The 21566-nt window shown below is 38.2% G+C and overlaps 1 protein-coding gene across 1 annotated transcript in view; it reads right to left on the reverse strand.

The window, feature by feature from the left end:
* Positions 1–21194, reverse strand: part of cntfr (ciliary neurotrophic factor receptor) — a 209681-nt gene extending 188487 nt beyond the window's left edge. Inside the window, exon 1 of the mRNA XM_087791388.1 lies at positions 20940–21194. The gene's annotated coding sequence lies outside the window, so the exon portion shown is untranslated. The remainder of the gene's footprint in view (positions 1–20939) is intronic.
* Between the last annotated feature and the right edge of the window lie 372 nt (positions 21195–21566).

The raw sequence follows: 21566 nt of genomic DNA on the forward strand, positions 1-21566 counted from the left end.
TGAAAAAAAAACATTAAAATAATATGTCACATAAGAATAGTATACAGAAATTGATCAAAATCTAATAATATGACGAAGTTCTTCCATTAAATGATTACAGTATTTAAGAGTCAATACAAGATCAAAAATACTATAATGGCGGAAGGTAAAGGACTACATTTAACCCTCATGGCACACACATCAAGTGCTAGTTGGTTCCATGAGATGAGAAACTCACAATCCATCCCAAGAGCCTCAATAAGTGGCACTAGATACGTGAAAGAGGCCGTTTAAGCATAAAAAGCTCCACCAAACTAGCTTTTAAAGATTGATTGGTTCCACGTCCCCATGTCCCTCTGCAATCCTGGAACAAAGAAAATACTGGACCAGCTCCACCACCATTTTTTCCCCTGTATATTTAAGTCTTTGGCACATACGCCACCACCACAAGGTCAATGGACTGCGAGGGTGGCAGGAAGGAAAAATTGCTCCTCTACTTTGCTTTTATCAATAAAGACTGTTGGAGACAAAGAGGGTGCGATCTTTGTCCTGAGTCCATTCACCTGCAACAGCAGTAAATGTCAAGTACGCCTTAGTCTGTCAATACTGTATACGAAGAAGTGGCCATTTTTTCTTCTTAGGAACATGAAGAAGAGGAATGTCTTCTTCATGTTCCTTCGAACAGCGGGTGAACCTTTGTAGATATTGTATTCAGGGTATATAGACTTTAGACTTTCTTTTATTGTCATTGCACAGAAAACACAGCAGTGAAATGGGCAACTAAATTTTGTTGCTTGGCAACCGTTAAAAAAAACAGCAGAGAGATATATATAAAAAGTATACATAAAAATATGAATAACTTAAAAATAGTGCAAAATAGTATAAACTGAATAAATAAATAACATAAATGTTGCATATAATAATGATTAATATAAAGTATAAATACAAATAAGTTAACAATAGTGCTAATATGTTATAAATAGAATAAATACATAATATTTTAAATAGTGCATAGCTCAAGTCATATTTTCATTCAGCAGTCTGATGGCCAGAGGAAAGAAGCTGTTTCTAAATCTTTCCGTTCTGCAGCAGATGCTGCGGAACCTTCTGCCAGACGCCAGGAGAGAGAACAGTCCATATATGAATAGTATTCATGTTTTTAATCAATGTTTGGAGAGACTTTTTAGTTGTTACGATCAAGTCCACATCATTAAGTCTGTCCATTAATCTTCTACCACTTATTTGAAGTCGGGTTTGTCCAGACTTTCCTGCCAACTAATCTCTCCCAGTTCTTCTAGAATGGATACCAAATTGTGTCCAGGTAGGCAGAGACATGTTCCTTCAATATTAATGTGGAAAAGAGTGGTTCTACTTTTAATCTCTTCTGTAGAGTAAGCTGAGTCACCCAAGACAATCTGTTAAAAAACTAATTCAGTTGTGATGTTTTTGCAATCCATTGGTCACTACCTGATGAGAGTAGGAACATGAATCAGTGGTAGTTTGAGAAGTTTGCCTTTTGACTCAGCTCTTTCTTCACCAAAACATACCGATACAGAACCCTAATAATTGAAGGACCCAGCACCAATTCTTGGGTTTATTTTCTGTCTCAATTTTACCCCAAGATATGTCAACTTCTCCGGAAAAAGAGAAAGATCTCGCCTTCAACATGAACAGGACGTTCCATCCTCCTGACTGTGGACGTTGGTCTCGCATTAAGAACAAATGATTATTGTCGCTGTTGCTTCATTTTTATCTGCAAATCTAACCAGTGAGGACTGAAGGTTCTGGCCTGAGGGACATAACATTACCATGTTGTTTTCAAATAGCATTGCTAAGATCCCGGGGTCAACACACCATGACACCCATTAGCCTTGGTTGCCCCAAGAAATGAGGGCCATAAACAGTCAACAGAATCGGTGATGAAGGGCAGCCCTGGCTTGATAAAACTTTCTGCCAATAATACGACATGTAGACAATCATTTGACAACACTGACACATCATTTAAGGTATGGTCAAACTAAGGTGTCAACTTTGTTTGAATGTTTGTGGTCTCAAAAAGCTTAAATTTCCTTTTACGTTCAATCTGTACTTTCTTATGACAAAGGATTTCAGCAGGAATTATGTTATACTGTAAAACCTTCCCACAAGGTCCATAGACTGTAGCTCAACGTGTAAAGGGAAACACGGTTGATCTTCTTGGAGTCGTTAATTCGAAGTATAATATTGCTTTCTTTTCAGCGATGTCATGAGTCATATTTAGCTTAGGACGGTGACCATTGATAAAGCTTGTTCTGTGATATAAACTTGTTTTGCACCTAAATCGTCTCCATAAAAACGCCCCCCTTTTCCTAATAAATGTCAACATTTCAAATGTTAAATTCAACCTTATTCTGATGGTACTGAAGTACTTCCAAAGACATGTCATACAGCCAAGATAATATGAAGTACCAGTACAGCTACAGATGATCGCTGTATCATCACTTTCTCGTGATGATAGATTTGGGTGAGCGATGCTAAAGATGGCCATACCCGGTAATTGCAAACTCCATTTTTATGCAGTTGATGAATAGATTCCAGCTCTCCGATTCATCTCGATATACGCACAGCAAGCACAATGCAGCTAATATAGGTGATATATGGTGGAATCACTGTTCCTAATGGGGCTGTCAAGAGTCTCTTGGGAATTCCTGATGCCCATTTATTCAACATATAGCCCTCTAAAAGCCGCTCACACATGAAAAATGAATAGAGAAGCTAAGCTAAACATAGCTACAAGCCTTCTCGAAACGGAACATCATTCATGTGTGCATCAGAAGTACATCAAAAGTCAATCAGCGGCAGTAACATACAAGCACTATAACGTGTACGGTTTTCATCAAACGTTGGAAGACGATTGATATGACACATCGTGACTCATCATTAACCGATTGAAATTCCAACCGCATATCATAAGGCAAGTCCCATAATAAGACAGCAGTTTCACGACAGGTACGTCTCATTGCCAAGCTTATTCTACTGAAAGCTCTGACGGGAAAAAAAAATGATGACACGTCACTTTGTTGCACTTCATGACACATCTTTCTTTTAAGAAATGAAGAATGGAAGTAGACTTTGAAAGCGTGTCTACTCAAGTGCTGAAAATATAATATTAATAACAGTTAAACTGTCCCCTATAAGTTTCCTTCCCTGCCATTTATCAGTCAAATTAGGCGGCGAGCAGAACTTCCTCGTGAACGCTGACTCAGCAGTTCCGGCGCCTATGCGGAGAGCGGAAGATTTGGGATTATTTCAATTAGCTTCCCTCTCGCCAGGACAGGAGGATCAAGCCACTCTGCAGTTGAAGAATAAGCCTAGAAATTATGTTTTTAAGCTGTTTAGGTTATTTGTATTCATTTACCTTTTTTTTATTTCTGTCAAATAAGCTGGTCTTATTCATGAGCGATGAATAATGCAGCAAAAGAGTCAGACATGCATTTAAAATAATCATAATTGTTTTAATGTTCTGAATTGATAGTATAATGTCATAAAGTTGTATTTTGTTAATGACATCAACCATTTCCATGTGGATGATCAGTCTATTGAATAAATAAAAGCACTATAGAAATCACAAATGATGCCACAGTTGTGTCTTCGTATATTTAAATAATAGAATGTAAATTCTTTCAATGTTAAATTATATTACGAAGGCTGGATAACAAACTTTTCTTTTTTCGTTCCCAGATAAAAATATTTTAGAACTAATGAGTATTAAAATATGTCTTGTCTCTCGGTGTCAAGTGTTGGTACCAAGATATATATCATCTGCCTAAAACCTCATAATCCTGCCTGAGAAAAAAAAAATATATATATATATATAGGAAAACTCCAAAGAATTACTTAAATTGAGAAATACAAATTTTACATAAACTCACCGATGACAGTGAATAAACATGTTAAACACATTTGTTTGTTTCTTTTTTACATTAATAGTCATCTCAAGGTATTCCATAATGAATGTGACGTAAACTAATTCATTTCCATGGTAAATTTAAATGGCAGTACATTTGAGAAGCATACTTTTTTGCTTGAATAATAGCACTTATGCTTAATAATATTAATAATAATATTTGCACAGTGAAGTTTAATGCAATTATAATTGATATTACAATTTTGGAATTTAAAACGATTGAGAACCGTGGTTGAGTATGGGTTTTTGGTAGCAGTACTGCTATCGAAGATGTCGATACTCAGCCATATATGTAACATTTATATACTTAAATCAATTTAAGCATTTTAATAATTATGTTTTTTATTGTTATTATTTTTTTTGCTTGTTGTTGCAAAGGTACTTCCTCTATCAAATAGTATTTTTTCTAAAATATTGGCACGTACAAGACTACATACCATGACTCACTATAATGTTCTCATACGTGTTCTGAAAGAAAAAGAGCTAGATGTATTGAACAAATGAACACAATCATTGCGCACATATATTGTGCACACACAGTAAATACTGTTGTGATGGAGCACAGATCACACAGTAAATGAGTAAATCATATGTGCACCCAGAGGGATCGGCTGAAAACAAAGAAGCTTCCGCACACAAACCTACACACACACACACACACACATGCATGCATGCAGGATCCACACAAAGAAACATGTCCAAAGGGCTCCAATGTGGATTTCACACTTGAACTAAACCTCCTTAACTTCTCCCTTCTACACAGGAGCCTGTGGCCATGTTAGTGCCTCGAAACACATTCAGTCAACGTAAACGAAGAACGTTCCCTCTGGACGAAAATCTCATCAAAGCAAATCATCTGTTGAGAATAAAAAAAAAAAACGAGTTGCGTCTTGACTCTGTAAAGCAGTCAAGAGATTACAGGTCATGTTGTATTTTTGTTCACAATAGAATCTGCTCGTCTCCTCGTAAGTAGTACAGCAGCAGTACATCATCCCGTATCTGCCTCACATTAAAACGTCGCTTCATGGTCTTGACGTTGTTGTGCAACTTCAGATCCTAGAGCGGGTGGATTCAATCATATGCTTCCCTCAGACTGTGGGAGCAGGTCATTTAATGTCCTTGACCAATAACGCATCAAGAATGTGTTGTGAGGAAATCGAGGAATTTGTCACGGGAGGCAAAAGTGAACGTGCGGCAGGAAATTGAGCGACTCAACATGCCTTTTAGAGTGAAATCTAATCCTCCGCCGGCTCACACGAGCGTACATGTTTTTCCTTCAGATTCTCAAAAAGGGGATTTAGGTTCTTACCTTTACACCTGTTACTATAATGCAGCACCTGTCCTCGAAAACCCAGGGTTTACGTTGATGTTCGGTCGTATAGAGCGACTGGGGAGTTAGCAGAAGGGATGAATGACATCATAAAGTATGGTTGGAACTCAATCCTAAATGTTAGTTTTAATGATTCGACAAGACCGAGTCACTTTATGCAAGTTAAGTGGAGGAGAAAATACATGTGGTTATTATTTTTATCCTTACAGTTTATAATCCGTTTGAAAGAAAATGGTGCAGATGCTAAGGCTGGATTTTTGACAGTTTTTTGATACAAATGTTATAGGGTCATTTCCAACAAAAAAAGGCAATAAAATAACACATAGTAAAATCTTACAGTTACATTTTTCAGCCAAGGTAAAATTCCACTCCAAGCCGTTTTCTTACAGAAAAAATGAATAGCAAATGTTGAAAGTGAAAAAGAACTCTTGCTAACAAGTGACAAATGTATCTGATGTTCACTGCCTTTGATACTTATCTTAATAAACATTCACAGATTCATAGTTTCGATCACAAGTGGGAACCGGAATATGATACCGGGTTCTATCAAAGCATTTTGAGTCGAAAAACAAAAGAAACAAAGTTCAATATCCAGCTCTAACTGATGCTATCTGCTTTGCTATCAGTAGTTTTTGCTACAAACTCTCTGTCTAGACTAAGATTCAGGTTTCTAAATATAACCTTTTTAGATAGAGATTAATAAAATGTGGATTCTAATGTTTAAAAAACATAAAGATACAACAAGGGATGGGATTCGCCTTCGTTCAATTCACTGTAGCTAGCATTGTTGTCAACAACCGGCTAAGCTAGCAAGTATCGTATTCTGTTTACAATTTCTGTCACTTAACGATGCAGTTAGAAAAACATAATAATAATTATATAGCAAATTATCTACCATTTGTTATGAGGGTGTGAAGTTAACCTTAACAGTCTCTATATTACAGAGTAAATTAAGAGTATCTTATAGTAGGAACTTGCATGGGTTTGAGTGATGTCATATTTGCTTTCTGTGATGTCACACTTGAATAAACGTCTTGTAAAGAATATTAAATAAAATACTATATAGGTTGTTTAATAATGAAATAAATGGTTTAAAAAACTTCAGTAAATTGTAAATCTTCAAATTTGAATATGATGCGTTATTTATATTTACAATGTCATTGAAACATGTTGAAGGTCATTCAAAATACTTCAATACAAGGTTTTGACATTAAAACATTCTTAAAAATGTTGTCTGATCAAGAAATGGACTGAAAACACAAAAGGCGCTGGTTTCTTTGAACGAAACCTCGAAGCATTAAGAAGCTTTCACAATATCAAGCCTGCATCATCTAGAAAGGTCACAGATTGTATTGGAAAAAAAAAAAGGAAAATCACGAAAATTACTTTTGTTCGTTTATGCTCCGCCGCTCATTTCTTCATAATCCAGAGCAACGTACAGTAGCCGGGGTTGGAAGGCGGGCGAGACAACATTAACTGTTACCTACTGTGCCCTTCGGGGCTGCAGAGAGGAATAAAAGTGTGGAGAGGAAAGCAAAACAAACACAAAAAGAATGTAAGAGCACAGAAGTGGACTCGGATCAGCTGGAATCAATACAGGGATGTTTATTTTTCGGTGATGCAGCAATTCCCAACTTCTTCTCTTCGGTATCCAGTAGCATTGACAACTCGGGGGAAATAAATGTTCCAGATATAAAAAAAATACGTGCATGAAAACACAAAAAGATACTGACAACACTAATACAAGTTAAGTGTTGTTCAAACGCTCGGCCTTGAGCTCCTGCGAAGAAAACGAATAAATAAATAATCTGAAGAAAATGGCGTGAATGTAATGAGGATGTGAACAGCACAGCGTGGAATAACTGCACACTAGCAACTGCTACGCAGTGTGTCAAGGGATATACAAGTGAATTAAAATACATACTCTAATGAGGCGACAGATGGCACGTTCAGCTGGAGCGAGGCTTGGCACCTCAGGTAGCCAGTTTTAAGTCAAAGAGCAGTTTGCCTTTCCAAGCCGACTCTGGTTATGATGTCAGCCGTCGTAACCGCTTTGACAAAGAACGTGGCTTCTTCCGACTGAAGAGAAAGGATTCGCCTCATTTATTTTTCGTACTTGGTGTTCGAGAAATACTAACTAGAGAAGTCAGTTTGTTTAACGCAGCTAAACTTAAAAATGTCGTAATTTCATGGACTACTTTATTGATAGATTAGTAGCAACATGACTTTCACTACAACTTTAAGTAGATTTCTGATTTTTTTTTAACCCTACATATCGAACATACAATAATAAAATATTTAGTTTAATCATCATTTCTTTTTTTAAATGTGTTTGGTCTGTTGCTAATTGTTTCCATAACAAAACAATCAAGTGGTCAATTAAAAATGTATCTTTTTATCCTCACATACAGTCTTCTTTTTTTATTTATATTTGATTCAATTACAAATAAACATGATGTTAAAATATACTTTGTACATCTGGGTGTAAATCCTTCAAAAAGAAAGATATTATAACAAATTATGAATCTTTTTAACAACTTTTCCTTCTCAAATTAATTTTTCAAGGTTCTATTTTGATGATTTAACTCAAGTTCAGTCATTAAGCATCTTACTTTTATTATTTTTGTTTGTCTTTTTAAACCATTAATTTTAAGTTTTTATTAAGTAAATCACGAAAATAATTTAATTAAAATATAAAACACCTCGGGACCAAAAAACTGCGAAAATAAATCCCATTAAAGTTAATGTAGATTATTGGTTTCTTAGATGTACTAATATTTTAACCAGATATAGCGATGTCATCAATTATAAAGATAAGATAACTACAAAAAAAAACAGATATATGTTGAGAACTATTTTTGCCACAACATTGATTTTAGCCAAGCTATTCAAACGAAATAAAGGCATGTTTTGTATGAACTACATTCATTCTAGTTTGGATGACGCACTCTATTTAAATATTCATCTCATGACTTCTCTTGTGCGTCATGCAAGATGCAAAAGTTTAAATCAATAAATAAAAATCTGTGTTCGTCTTCAGTGACATTTGTCGTCTTGGGCTACGTGTGCGAAGCACGTCGGGTGAGATGAGGTGAGGATTTTATTTATCCGTCCGGACCGACAAAAACACACACACTCGAAGCGGTGTCACACATGCGTGCACACACTAGCTAACGTGCCTACAAAAGAAGACGAATAAACATTCCTTCACACTTCTTGCAAAGACACACACAAACACGCAAACATCTGGGAGGAGTATGGAATCTCGGGCACTTTGCCAAGGTAAATAGAGCAAATTGCCAGTCTTGACTTTTTTTTTTTTTTTAACTGTTGAGTGAGGCTGAGCAAGGTGACAGCTTTCACTGGGTGTTAGGCTAAAATGACGAGCGCCGCCGTCGAACAGTCAACACGCCGTCTTTAGCTCCCTGAGTGACGCGATGATCTGCTGGAAGTGACGGGCGTGTTGCAAACTTTGGACGTCTGCATCTGCGTCAAACAAAGCCGTTTTGAACAACGCCTTTGGAAAAAGCCACGCGTCGTCGCTTTTTTTAAAAACCGCGATCGGACGTATGTCATGGTTCGAGGTTGGAGGCCGCAACAATACAAATGGATAAAACATTTGTGGGTCAAAATCCGATGAGGTCATCAGTGTTTGGTTTCGAGCAAAGTTCCTGCTGCTCTTGATTTGATTTAATTCGATAAAAGTGAAAATCAACTTGGTGTAAAAGATACTGCACGACTGGGTGTGAATCATAGGTCAAAAGGAAAGACCTTAGATAAAAAGTTGTTTTTGACCCTCTTTTGGTTTCTAAAATTCATCTTAGCTTCCATTTTGATCATTTTATTCAAGTTTATTTGTATTATTTTAGTATTTTTAATTGTCTTTCTTAACAAATAATAAGAGTTTTTATTTAGTAAATCATGTCTTGACATCATAATAAGTCGAGCACTGTGCTACGTCAAAGTTTGAATGCTAGTTACTAAGTGTTTCTACAAGTTCCAAGTCTCCAGAGTTAATTGTTTGAGCAGAAAAGGGTGATTAATTGGATCTGGAAAATGAGTCAGTAAAACAGTCGAACTTTGGTCGGCATTTAACGCTGAAAAGGAAAATGAAAAGCAAGGTCTGGCGACGCAATATCCGAAGGATGAAAGCTGACATCACTTCTGATGATGTGGAGGATCGTGGATTTCGAGATGATTGTTGCGCAGGAAACGAGGAAAGGTTAGCAGGAGCAGGCGAGACATGTGACTGACAGGTCAAATAGGAATGGTCCGATTTAACGTCTGGGGCACGATGTCGCAATTCTCAAGTGAGAACTGGAGAAACTGTCATCCAGTGGTGCGACACTTTTACCGACGGTGTATGTCAGGATAAGAACATGATTCCGATATAGAGAAGGAAAGTAATGCTTATGGAACTAATGCATAAATTCAATGACATGTCTTCATAACTTACAAAACTTAGAGCTAGAAAAATGTTGGTTAGCTCAACATGTTAAAAGCATTTATGACTTTCTTGTTTAAGCACTTTGACAAACAACCAAGTACTATATCGGCTTTTCATAGAAATATATAAAATGTAAATTCCAGCCTCGTTCTATCAAAGTAGATTTTTGCCAGATGCTGCTAAAGCAACATTGCGTTGTCCTAATGGGTTACTACAGCTAGATGAACTGGTTTAATTATGAAAGTTGAATAATAGATCCTCGCTATAAATATTTGTACATAACGCAATTTCATTGAAGCACTTTTGGGGAAAATGTTAGGTCTACTACTGTACAACAAAAATAAATGTGGACCAAGAAAATTTGATGGATAAGAGATGACTCAGCATAATACAGAGTTCTTCTTCTTCAAAAGTCGCTGGTGAAGGAGTGTCAATTTATAATCATATATATATAATAAATAAAAAAAATAGCTGGTCTCATGATCCTAATGTCTTGGAGAAAAAAAATGTATTTTAATGAATTTTAAAGTTAAACCACATGCATTATATCATAGTTAAAGGATATTTCCAGTATTTCCTATTTCCTGTCTGCAATTGTTAAAGTGGACAAAGGGACCCCTTAAAATATCTGCAGTTTCAGTTTCAGTTTAATTTATATATTATTTAATTAATATTATAAGTTTTCCCCGTGTTGCGTGGGTTGACTCCGGGCACTCCGGTTTCCTCCCACAGTCCAAAAACATACAGGTTGATTGAGAACCTTGGGAAATTGTCCATAGGTATGAGTGTGTGTGTGAATGGTGTTTGCCCTGTGACAGACTGGCATCCTGTCCAGGGTGTCCCCTGCCTCTCGCCCTATGATACTGGGATAGGCTCCAGTCTCCCCGCGATCACGACCCCCGGAAAAAGCGGTAGACAATGAATGAATGTATAAATAAATCATAATTTATAACGTCAGTTATGGGCCTTAAAGTGGTTTGTTGCGATGCCTTTTTTTTCGGGGCATAAATGATTTTTGTTAGTGAATATATAGAAAAAATATTTACTAAAGGTTTCATTTTTCTGTTCGTTGCATTCCTATTCACGACGTGTTTCACCATGCAAGAAACCTCAGTGAAGTCCAACACAATCATATCAGACTCGGAAAACGCAGTCCACGAAACCTGCCTTGAATATTCATCTCCATGTTTTTTTTTTGTTGTTTTTCCCTTTTTTTTGTCGTTGAGAGGATCTCCGCTTCTCCTGCCAGAGACTCGCTCTTATTTACACAGAGCAAATGTCCCCCAACGGAGCCACACGATGCCGCCAGATGGGGTTGCTAGGCGATTTGTGATATGACTGCTAAGTTTCTATTATCAAGACACAGACGGGATCTTGCTTTGCCATGTCATAATGAAAACATTTAAACACAAAAATAGTCGAGATGACTTTTCGTCATAATGGTTGTTTTTTTTTATACACCGCAAACCTCACACGCCCCCCTCCTCACCCCCTTCGTCCGTGGGCAGAAAGTAGCTAATAAACGCCGTTGTTAATATCATTAGGCAGGCTCCCTCTCCAGCCAAGCACCCGGCCTACTCCCTTTCAGCCATAATCAGGCGTGCAAACTATCAAAGGAGACGTGGCTAGTAAACTACCAGAGTGAATCAGAAAAGCATGAGCGTGCACTCGTGTAGAGGAAACACTGTCCGCTAAGTGTACTGAAGTTAAAGTGGGGCACGTGGGTGCTGAGGAGGGACGACGTGGATCCGCCGAGGAATGAACGTGTCCGGAGAGAGTGTTGGGAAAATATAGCAATTTGGCAAATGGATCAGGGTTGAGGGGCGAGTACACATGAAGTCACTGCCAAGCAAGAAACGATCAGCGGAGTTGCACTTTTCTTTTTTTTTACTCTTCAAGCTTCTTTTTAATGTTTAAATTGATCATTTATTTAACATCATCTTGTCTAATCGTTTCTATTTCACATTCTTTTTTTTTTATATATATTTTTTAAATTACATTATTGTTGAGGTTTTTGTTTAAGTTATAAGTAATTATTTTTATTGTCTGTGTTTTTGTTAGTGTAAATATTTATGTTTTTATCAATGAAGGATAAGAAAATCGACTTTTTCAAAATTGATGTCCCATTTTATTTTAATTCCTTAAAAAAAAGTGTTTACCATTTTCAATTTTTTTTGTACTGGTTTGGCATAAGGGGTTACCCTTAGCCTCATCCACCTTAAATGATCTTATCTTATCACCCAATACATTTTCATCTTCTTCATCCACAAACATCAGTTTTCTTCCTCTCATCATATGACCTTCATTTTCTAGCATTCTTTATCCATCACGTCTTTCCTAATGGATGTTTAAAAGGTTTGCAATGTCAAAATGAAATAATTTAAAACATTAAAATGACGAGAAAACAAATGTGCTAAAGTACTCTAAGATCATGCATCCTAAATAAAAAATGACTAAATTAACTGTTTACTCTATCTTCAGTTTAATTTGCTTGACCCATTATAACGTGGATCAGATGATTTAATCAAATATTAGTAACCAAATATCAGCTATTTTTTTAAGGGTACAGTCATGCTATTAGGAAGATAAAGCCGCATATTTTGGGAGCTATCATGTAAAAAGTAAGTAAGTAAGTAATGAAGTGGCTTCTTTGGGGTGATTTAAAAAAAATGATCAAGCTTACACTAATCACTCCTCTTTTTATTTACTGTTGAACCATTTAACTAGTCTCAACACAGCAGCCTCAGACAGGTCACAGTGAACAGCGTCCTCAATTAACCTTGGGAGGAAACCGGCGTGCCATAAAACACCAGGCGATTGAATGGAAGCAGCTTCCGTTGAGATGGTCCTTGATCCTGCTGACGTTCTCCAACAATAACCACTGTGTGATTGAAGCGCTTTGATCCGGATTTGTTGGGTAAACCGATGTAAAAACGGTATCAACGGCATGAATAAGAAATGAAGTGGAAATATTCTCAACAAGGAAGCACATTTGTTGACCCGTGTGTGTCCAGACTGCTGGTGTTCTGATGGACAACCGTGGGGATTTGTAAGTGTTATGTGGCCACGACTGAGCTCCACTGTCATGCTTTATTTATCCTTTTCCTTCCACGCTGTAATGGAAATATAAAAGGGTGCATTGATTAGTGTTTAAGGATCAGGCTTTAATAGATTAAAAGCCCCGGGCTCTGGGAGGTACTCAGCCTCTCTCTATACATCTCTCTCTCCTCTGTCATATGCACTCGCTCACATGTTTAAGCAAAAAAAAAAAAGATATAGATGTCTAAAGAATTCATGAACAAACGTGAATATTAATGGATATTTCAAGTAACACGTAGATAGGGAACTTCAACTGTGTTCAACGGCTAGAAGGGCGGCGGGGTGACGAGTGGAAGAAGAAGAAAACGTGAATGTTAAGTGGAATGCTTTGTAAATTACATTTTCAAAGACTAACTTTGAGTATTCAAAAGGAGTTTTCTTTGTGATTCCTTTTATAAAAAGTCAGGGTCAAATATGAAAGGATCAAGATGAAGCTCTTTGACGCACCTTTGTGGCTACGCATTTGGCTTATCATCTGGATTTTATTCTCCCTATAAAGTATCGAAACTCAAATGTAAAGTATGTAACACTTAAGACAACCTGCTTGTCCAAGATGGAGTTACTAAGCTGGTCACTGAATAATATTGACAGAGGGTTTTCAACACGTCGTGCAGGGTTGGGGGGACGTGCTTGCCCGGACGGGTCCTTCATGTCCGGCTACACCCTGGACAGTTAGGCTGAATGGAAAGTGCTCCACTGGATGGTCATCCTGGGTCTTGGGATCTTCAAGTTACTTCTGGACTCAAGGAAGTTCGCAGCCGCCCAAACCAATGCAAGAGAGGACAACACGTCTGCTGTGGTCGGGGATGTGCTCCGACATATCCAGACTTTGCGAGGCCGTGGCAGAGATGCGAGCGGACGTGGCCAAAATTCGTGAAGACTAGGATAAAATCACCACCGAGAATGAAGGAGCTCTCATCGGTCGAACATATAAAAAATGGACTGGCAAAAATCTGTGTCGACCGGACCAACTGTGATCTGCTGTTGTCAAATGATATGTGAAATCGTCATACATAACAATAATCTGTCAAACCAAAGTGACTCAAACACTCATTTAAAATATGATTGTATCTGTGATTTCATTTCTTAACCACTACTTCCACCAATATTTTGAAGTTAATGGGGGCGGGACATGCTTGTAATATGTGAACTATGATGAAATGTGATCTAAACTGTCATTCCTGAAATAAGCAATTCATTCTTTCATTAATTCAATGTAAAGTAAATCAATTATGGATACTAAAATGATGTCTCTGGATACAAAACTCACTTTCTAAATGATTGATCGTTTTCTTTGCATAAGCTCTGAACTAAATCTTAATGTTTCTTTTTGCAACTGTTTTTAAAATAGATATTTAATGTGTTCTGTTAATTGTAAGACTTTTGATTCATCTTTAAATATTTACTTTAAATATGGGATTCTTTTTTTTATTTTTATTCCTGGAATCAAAAATGGTATCAAGTATTGAATTTGTTTGTATTGAGTTTTCTGCGAATCAGTATCGCGTTGAACATTATTGTACCGTGATACTGTACTGCGAATGGTTCCGATATTAGGAGCCCGTTTTTGGTGCCTCCTTTAGCTTTCATTTTCCTTTATATTGTTTTTTTTTCCTGAAAAATACAAACATCAAGATGTACTGTACTGATCAAGAGGGTGATTCACATTATTTTCACTCATCTAGCAATTAAAATGATACTAACAGAACGCAACTCGAGGTTTTTCTCTATGAAAACACCTTCAAGGTTACTTTATATTATTTTATTTTTAATATACCTTTTATTGAAGTTGTTGGAAATATTTAGCGTCAATTCTTCAGGCACCTTTTAAAAATTAGTGATTCGCCAAAGATTTTAGGTTCTTTTTTTTATTTGTATTAATCAGATAAGCTACCCAATAGCCATACCAACAGATACGATCCTCAACAAGATTGAAACTTGAGGTCTGAAGCCTTCAACAAGTCTGCAAAAAAAATGCAATATTTATGGCACAAATAATATTATGACATTGTACTACAGCCACTGAACACTTGAAGTTGTGTTACATACCTAGTGATAAACTGGAAAAGTTTACTTAAAAAACAACAATCTACATAATAACTTAAACTTACTGTTTATTCAACATTGTTCTCTGATCTGTGATGGAGATTTAAGGACTCCAATTATCACTAACAGAGGCAGATGTTTGTGTCTTCTCATCTCAGGGCTTATCTAGTTAAATAACCTCCACACTGACCACATCTTAGTACTCTCGCTCTCCTGTGTACGTTTCTTATGACGACAATCGCTCGTTGCAGTCGACAGGCTCCACCAACCCTCTCGCTGCAGGATCTCAACCTTCCTAACAAGCCGGTTGACATCCTCCAGTAGGACGGTCGTCTGCTCTATAATTGAATCCACCGTGTTCCTTCAGTTCTCTCCTTCCATGAGCACAATCACTTTTTCTCTTAACCTCATCTTGACCTCTCAAGTTGCTCTGTCTTGTCTTGTCTTTCCCAATCTTTTCAAGAAGCCACACATGTGGTTTGCTAGCACACGTTTCTTTTTCCATTTGCCGTGTGTGTCATCCTTTCGTTACCGACTCGCCGGACCAACCGAAGTCTTATACTGTGGCGCAGAAATGCATTTTTTTATCTTCATGGATAAATGACAGGATCACCTTGGCCAACAAAAGTCTTGTTTATAGAGGGAAAACAAACTCTTCATCTTCATGGGAATGCAGAAACTTTAGCATTAAGTTTTTTTTTGTTTTAAAACAAGAGAAGGTCCCTGGTTTGTATCAAGCTCGGAATTCATCCCACTTCCTCATTTCCTCCATTAATTAGAGAAACTCATCGGGAAATATGTGAGTGCTGGGTTTTCTTTCTCTGTGTCTTTCCAGTGTGTTCCTTACAAAGTGGAGGTACATGAGTAGACCCCTCGTGAGGTAAATTGTTCTCATTTCAATGTCACTGTAGATATAAATCTACACTTTTTCTTTCATTCTAACAAAGAAACAATTTCCTAATGTCCAGAAAGTTCCACATGAAATTAGAATTCCTCATTTTTTATAAGATTATGAGACACAATTACACTTAATAAAATAATAATAATAATTACTTATATTTATTAGATAAAAATGTATATAAAAATAAGGCTATTATTATCTTTAATTCAATGTCATCACAGACAGCAGATGACATCACTCAAACCCATGCAGGAGACAAGGTCTCAGGCAGGCAAGTACCAAAATGATTTAATTGGTTTTGGTTTGGAGGTTTTGGTGGGAACAAGATTGACATTACAACCCCCAAAAAATAGATAAAGGAAGTGTTAAGTGTTAATAATAATATTTTAAACATTTAAATAATTTTGTGAATCTAAATTTAATTCGTAATATGGTGACAGTATTGATTTAATTGATTGTATGATGTTTAAAAAGTACTTTTTTTAATGCACATTGGAAACAGTTGTTTTTCACTCCCTTTTTTTCGACAAAATAAATATATTCAAAACACAGCCAGTTCAGCGTGACCGTGTCAATTCACAAGAAGCTCTTCTCACATGAAATTGTTATCCTGAGAAAGATCAAAACACTGAACAGAAGTAGGACAGCAAATAGTTCTTGAATAATACTAAGAACATATAATAAAATGATAAGCAGAGGAAGTCACAGTAATTGTGAACAGGAAATACCAAAGTAAAATAGCAAAACTATAATTATAGATAATAAATTTACAAGCTGTGTCTATACACACCTCAACGTTGTGTGTGTGTGTGTGTGTGTGTGTGTGTGTGTGTGTCTGAGTGTGTGTGTGTGTGTGTGTGAAGTCTGCAGAGAAGATGGTCCCTAAGCAGTCTGGCATTCCTTTTGGGTAACTGTGATAACAAGCGTTGTGCAGTGTCTCCCCAGAGGATGTGGAATTGTGTTGGATGCACATGGAGGACTGAGTGATGCACATTCACGAAAGTATTTCCTCATTACCCTCCTCTAGTTTTCTCTGGCTTTGATCAGGCAGTTCAAGGAGCCCACATCTTCTATTGCCTGGACTGATAGAATGCTAGCGGGGCTGAAAGAAGAGCTGTCTGCGGATAATACAGCCGAGTCAAGCAGATTTGCACGCACTTTGTCGCACAAAACTGACCTAGTAACAAGCACAACAAGACTGCTTCACTTCAAAGAGCGATGCCGGGACAAAAAAAAGAATCACTGGTCGTCCTAGTAATTTAAAATTCACTGAACAAACTTTCTGATTCTGACAATTAAGAGTCATGCATGTATTTATATCTCAAAAGACTACTTTTATTTTGCTCTTGGGTCGAGCGAAATGAGAAATAAATCTGGGATGAGCGAGTGAGGATGTTTAATTGGAGACAAATCATCACCACGAAACCATATCATGCCCTGAGGTGCAACAGGATGAAAGCACTTTGCAAGAAAGAGGTAAGCTACGAATGAAAGAAAGTACAGCTAAGCTGTCAATCACAGCCTTTTGTTGCCGTCGCGCGATAGATCTTTCGCTGTAGTTAGGGTAGAGATGTGTATTGTATCTAACAGTAGTGAACTTTTACAGCTCAACTTCTTATTAACAAATGCATAATAAGTAAACACAAGACTGCAATGACATCTAAGGTTCTAGATAATAGGGTTGTCACGATCCTAACATTTTCTGCCAGATATGATTTTCGGTACCAAAGACCAAAATACCTCGAATAAATAAATACACATCTTTATTAACTAAATAAATTCAATGTATACTTTACATAGATAACAAACGACAAACTGAAAGCGGGGTACTTTTGACAACCCCATTAAATAGGCTCAACGTTTCTCCAAGGGTTTTTCTCGCTTGCCTACTGAGGGATGGGAATGACAGCCGAATGGACCTTAAGGTTGATCAAGTGGGGGAGATTCCATTACAGGAAGCAAACAGGACTGTCTGGAGAATCGAAAGCATCTTCAAACAACCTGCCATCTCTATAAGGAGCGGTCACAAACGTACCATAAATCAGACATAGGACTACGTACCAAACCTTGTTTATGGTGCCAAACTTTTTCCCAATTTTGCTTCAATTATTAAACACTGGAAATGTTCCTATAAAACTGCTATCAGAGTAGAGTATCGTACAGAAACCGGTATCAAAGTAAAGGTAGCAGTATATGAAGTTTTCAATGCGCACCCAGCCCTAGTTAGGCCCTAACAGAAACTCAAACTCAATCAAGGCAGTACCTTCAGTGGACTAGCTTATTACTCTCCCAACATTGACATCAATGTTTCATTTCATGTTTGTGTTTCGCTCGAACTCGCCCCACTTTCACTCGTCTACTCCACAGCAGCTTCCAATTTGTAGCCCTTGTGTACGTTCCACCGGTGAGATTTGTGGCCCCCTCAACATTTCTCTGATCAGGCCGGTGCTGGGACATCTGTCGAGGATGTTTACTCAGCCAGTGAGTGTGTTAGACGAAATATTATCCTAGTCTTACCTTACTTCAGTCAAGCACTGTGTGATGGGAATAGAATTAGGAAAAGTAAAGAAATGTCAAAATAAAAAGGACCAAAAAAAAGGATGCAGACACCTGTAACACAAACAACCATTCACACACACACAAACAACCATTCACACACACACACACACACACACACACACACACACACACACACACACACACACACACACACACACACACACACACACACACACACACACACACACACACACACACACACATTATAGACAACTTGGTACTCATTCAACATCTGTATGTTTTCGGACCGTGGGAGGAAACCCAGAGTAAAGCCACACAAGCATGACTAAAACATACTAACCCTTCACAGAAAAGACACATGTTGCCTCAAGCTGGAAGTGAACCAGCAACCACTTCTCCACCGAGCGCCCGCATAAATGCTTGTTCAAACTAAAGCATCATATTTATTCAAGTACGTCATTAAACATGTTGTTTAGGTAAACTCAGTTGTAAAGATGAACACAAAATAATGCTGTTTCCTGTCCAATATGGTAGGAACTTTTCCAAAGAATGACACAAAGAAAAGTTTTGGCATCTTTGATTGTCCACCAGATCGCACCAGTTTAAAAAAGAAATCCACTTAGCAACATGTTTAACATCTGGAGACCTTTTAATCAAAATGCTTTTCAAAATGCTTCCATTAACATTTATTTTTTTGTGCAGTTCATATTTTGAAGAGCACTGGAAACCCAGCTAAGGGGATGATTTGAGACTGAAGTGGCTAAAGAAAATGATAAATCATTTATCCAATACCTAATCAAAGTTTAAAAATAAGCAGAGATTGAGCATTTATACAGATTTGAATCGCAGTGCACACAAGTGGAGCTGGTTTAGAAGATATAAACAGCATATCTACATTATGCATATTTGGAAAACATGCACCGGAGCATGCTTATCTGAACCTTCTTTTATATTAGTCACACACATATTCACACACACACACACACAGTATCGGCGCGGAGCCTGAAGCCAAACCAAGCAACCTTTGGAGCTGGATTTAAAAAAGTTCCCCTGAATTAATTGAAAGTTTGCCCCCAATTGACAAACTGTTGCTCTATATACACGAGCCAATGTTCCTTCTTTTTTAGTAGCATCTTCTTTATTCAATTCGCTCATCATTAATGCACCTTTTCTCCGGGTCTACCCTGCTTTTAACCTGCTTCACCTCCACGCTCCGTACGTCCACGTCGGTGCACTCTCGCTCTATTTTTGTCATCTTTCCTGTTTGCCCGGCTCAGTTCCTTTTCCTCCCATCTTTTCCCTGCTGCTTCACCACCAACTAGGCATGAAAACAGCGCTCCATTAGGAGCGCCTGGGTTAAGCCCAGTCTGACATACACGGCTTTGATCAACTCTGAGCTGGGCTAAACACCCCTCTAAACCACCCGTCCAGGGAAGAGGGGTGTCGAGGCATAGATGGGAAGGGGCGTAATGAAAAAAAAAGAGCAAAACGGGGTGTAAATGTAACCTTTTTTTTTTTTTAAGAATATAAAAAAAATGATATTCTTTAACCACTTTCGTTTGCTTCCTTTCATTGCTCTAGTGTGCCTCTTGAAACGCACTCTTTGGAAAAAGTTGAATGTATAACTCATCATTAAGGACATCCAGGAATGAACAGACATGAGCAACAGATTTCAAGATTTTTGTGAGCAGCAGCAGCAGCAGCAGCAGCAGCAAAAGGACAAAAAGCTCTCGTCTTTTTCTCCCAAAGAGCGAAGAGAAAAGGGATTTCCGCTCGGCGCTAATCAATCAGCCCATAATAATGGCTCCCATGCCTAGCTGTCGACTGGAGGGGTCAAGGCATCCCATGACCCAGCGCCCAGGGCCCAGAGGCCAAAGCCCCTTGCAGAATAGCACCCCAGGACAGACACCCCAGGCTAATTGTCCGAGCCAGTGTCAGCCTTTTCAAAGACCCCCTTTTTTTTTTTTGACTCCCCTCTTTGCACTTTCTCCTTCATTCCTCCCTTTTTTTTTCTTCTCCCATTTCCTACACATAAGCCAACAATCTTCTTATGAGATGCAACAAATGAAGGATGACAAAAAGTAACAAAAAGAAAATAGTTCAGAAAAAGTGTAGAGCCGGGACTCAAGTCATAGAGGATGACAAGTGGAAAATAGAAGAGAGGAAGGAAAGAAAAAAAAAGGCGACGTTAGGTCAGATGCTGGCAGTGACAGTTGAAGAGAACCATAAAAAAGTGAAGATAATCGGAGATTGTCCTCCAGAGCCGTCAGTCATATCACCAGAGGAAAGTGTTTGTGGGGTCACAGCCCCCCCCCCCCCTCCTTTATTCAATCTACATATCAATGGGCTTGTCTCAACAGCGTGTGTCTCCCCGGAATTTGACTCGGTGCATCCACTGACCACCGAGATGTGCGTCGGGTTAAGTGGGGGGGTAAAAAAAAAAAAAAGAAGAAAAGTCCGACGCGAACTCCACTTGGTTTTCTTGCGCGCAAATGACATTCTTCTCATTCCAAGCGCTGCTAGAATGAACAAGATCCCAGAGAAGACTTGGTGGAGGTGCATCCTGATGTTGAGCATCACCATCATCATCATGCATGTGTCATATCTCCAGCCAGCAGAAAACTAAGGAGGATTTAAAAATAAATAAATCAAAAATAAAGCGACCACTTACCGAGATCCTCTTCTCTGGTCTGGAGGTCTTTGGATCTGTCACTCGTTATCCTCTGCTCCAGATATGGAAGTTTATCCTGGCGAGCGCGTGAATGTCAGTCCGGTAGAGAGAGAGAAAGTTGATGTCAGCGTGCATGTGGGTGTCTTTTGCGCGTGAGAGAGAGAGAGAGACACACACGGAGAGGCGCGCGTCTGTCTTTGCGTCCCGCACTGGCCTGAGTGAGCGAGCTCAGGCTGTTTTAAACAGGCTGCTCTCCCCATGTGACCAGCCCAGCCACAGGCAGGAATACATTACTGATCCTCTCTCTCTCTCTCCTCTCCTCTCTCTCTCTCTTTCTCTCCCCCCTTTCACTCCCACTCTGGCTCATTCACTCAGCGCGTCCACAGTGCACCCCCTAGCCACTGTTGAGGGTACTGAAGGGATCCAGTCCAGAGGATGACCACCAGGAAGGAATTCAAACCGAGATATTTTACTTGTTAAAAATACCTCAAGGTCTAGTATCCATGAGTCCGGTCCATTGGATTAGTTTTACGAAAGTTCAAAATGGATTTAAAAGTGTCAATACTGTGTAGATGTGTATTTAAATAACACTGTAAATATATATACCTGTTTTTTTTGTCAATTTTA

Source organism: Callionymus lyra, chromosome 5 (assembly GCF_982586985.1).
Source record: "Callionymus lyra chromosome 5, fCalLyr1.hap1.1, whole genome shotgun sequence".
NCBI classification, from domain to species: Eukaryota; Metazoa; Chordata; class Actinopteri; order Syngnathiformes; family Callionymidae; genus Callionymus; species Callionymus lyra.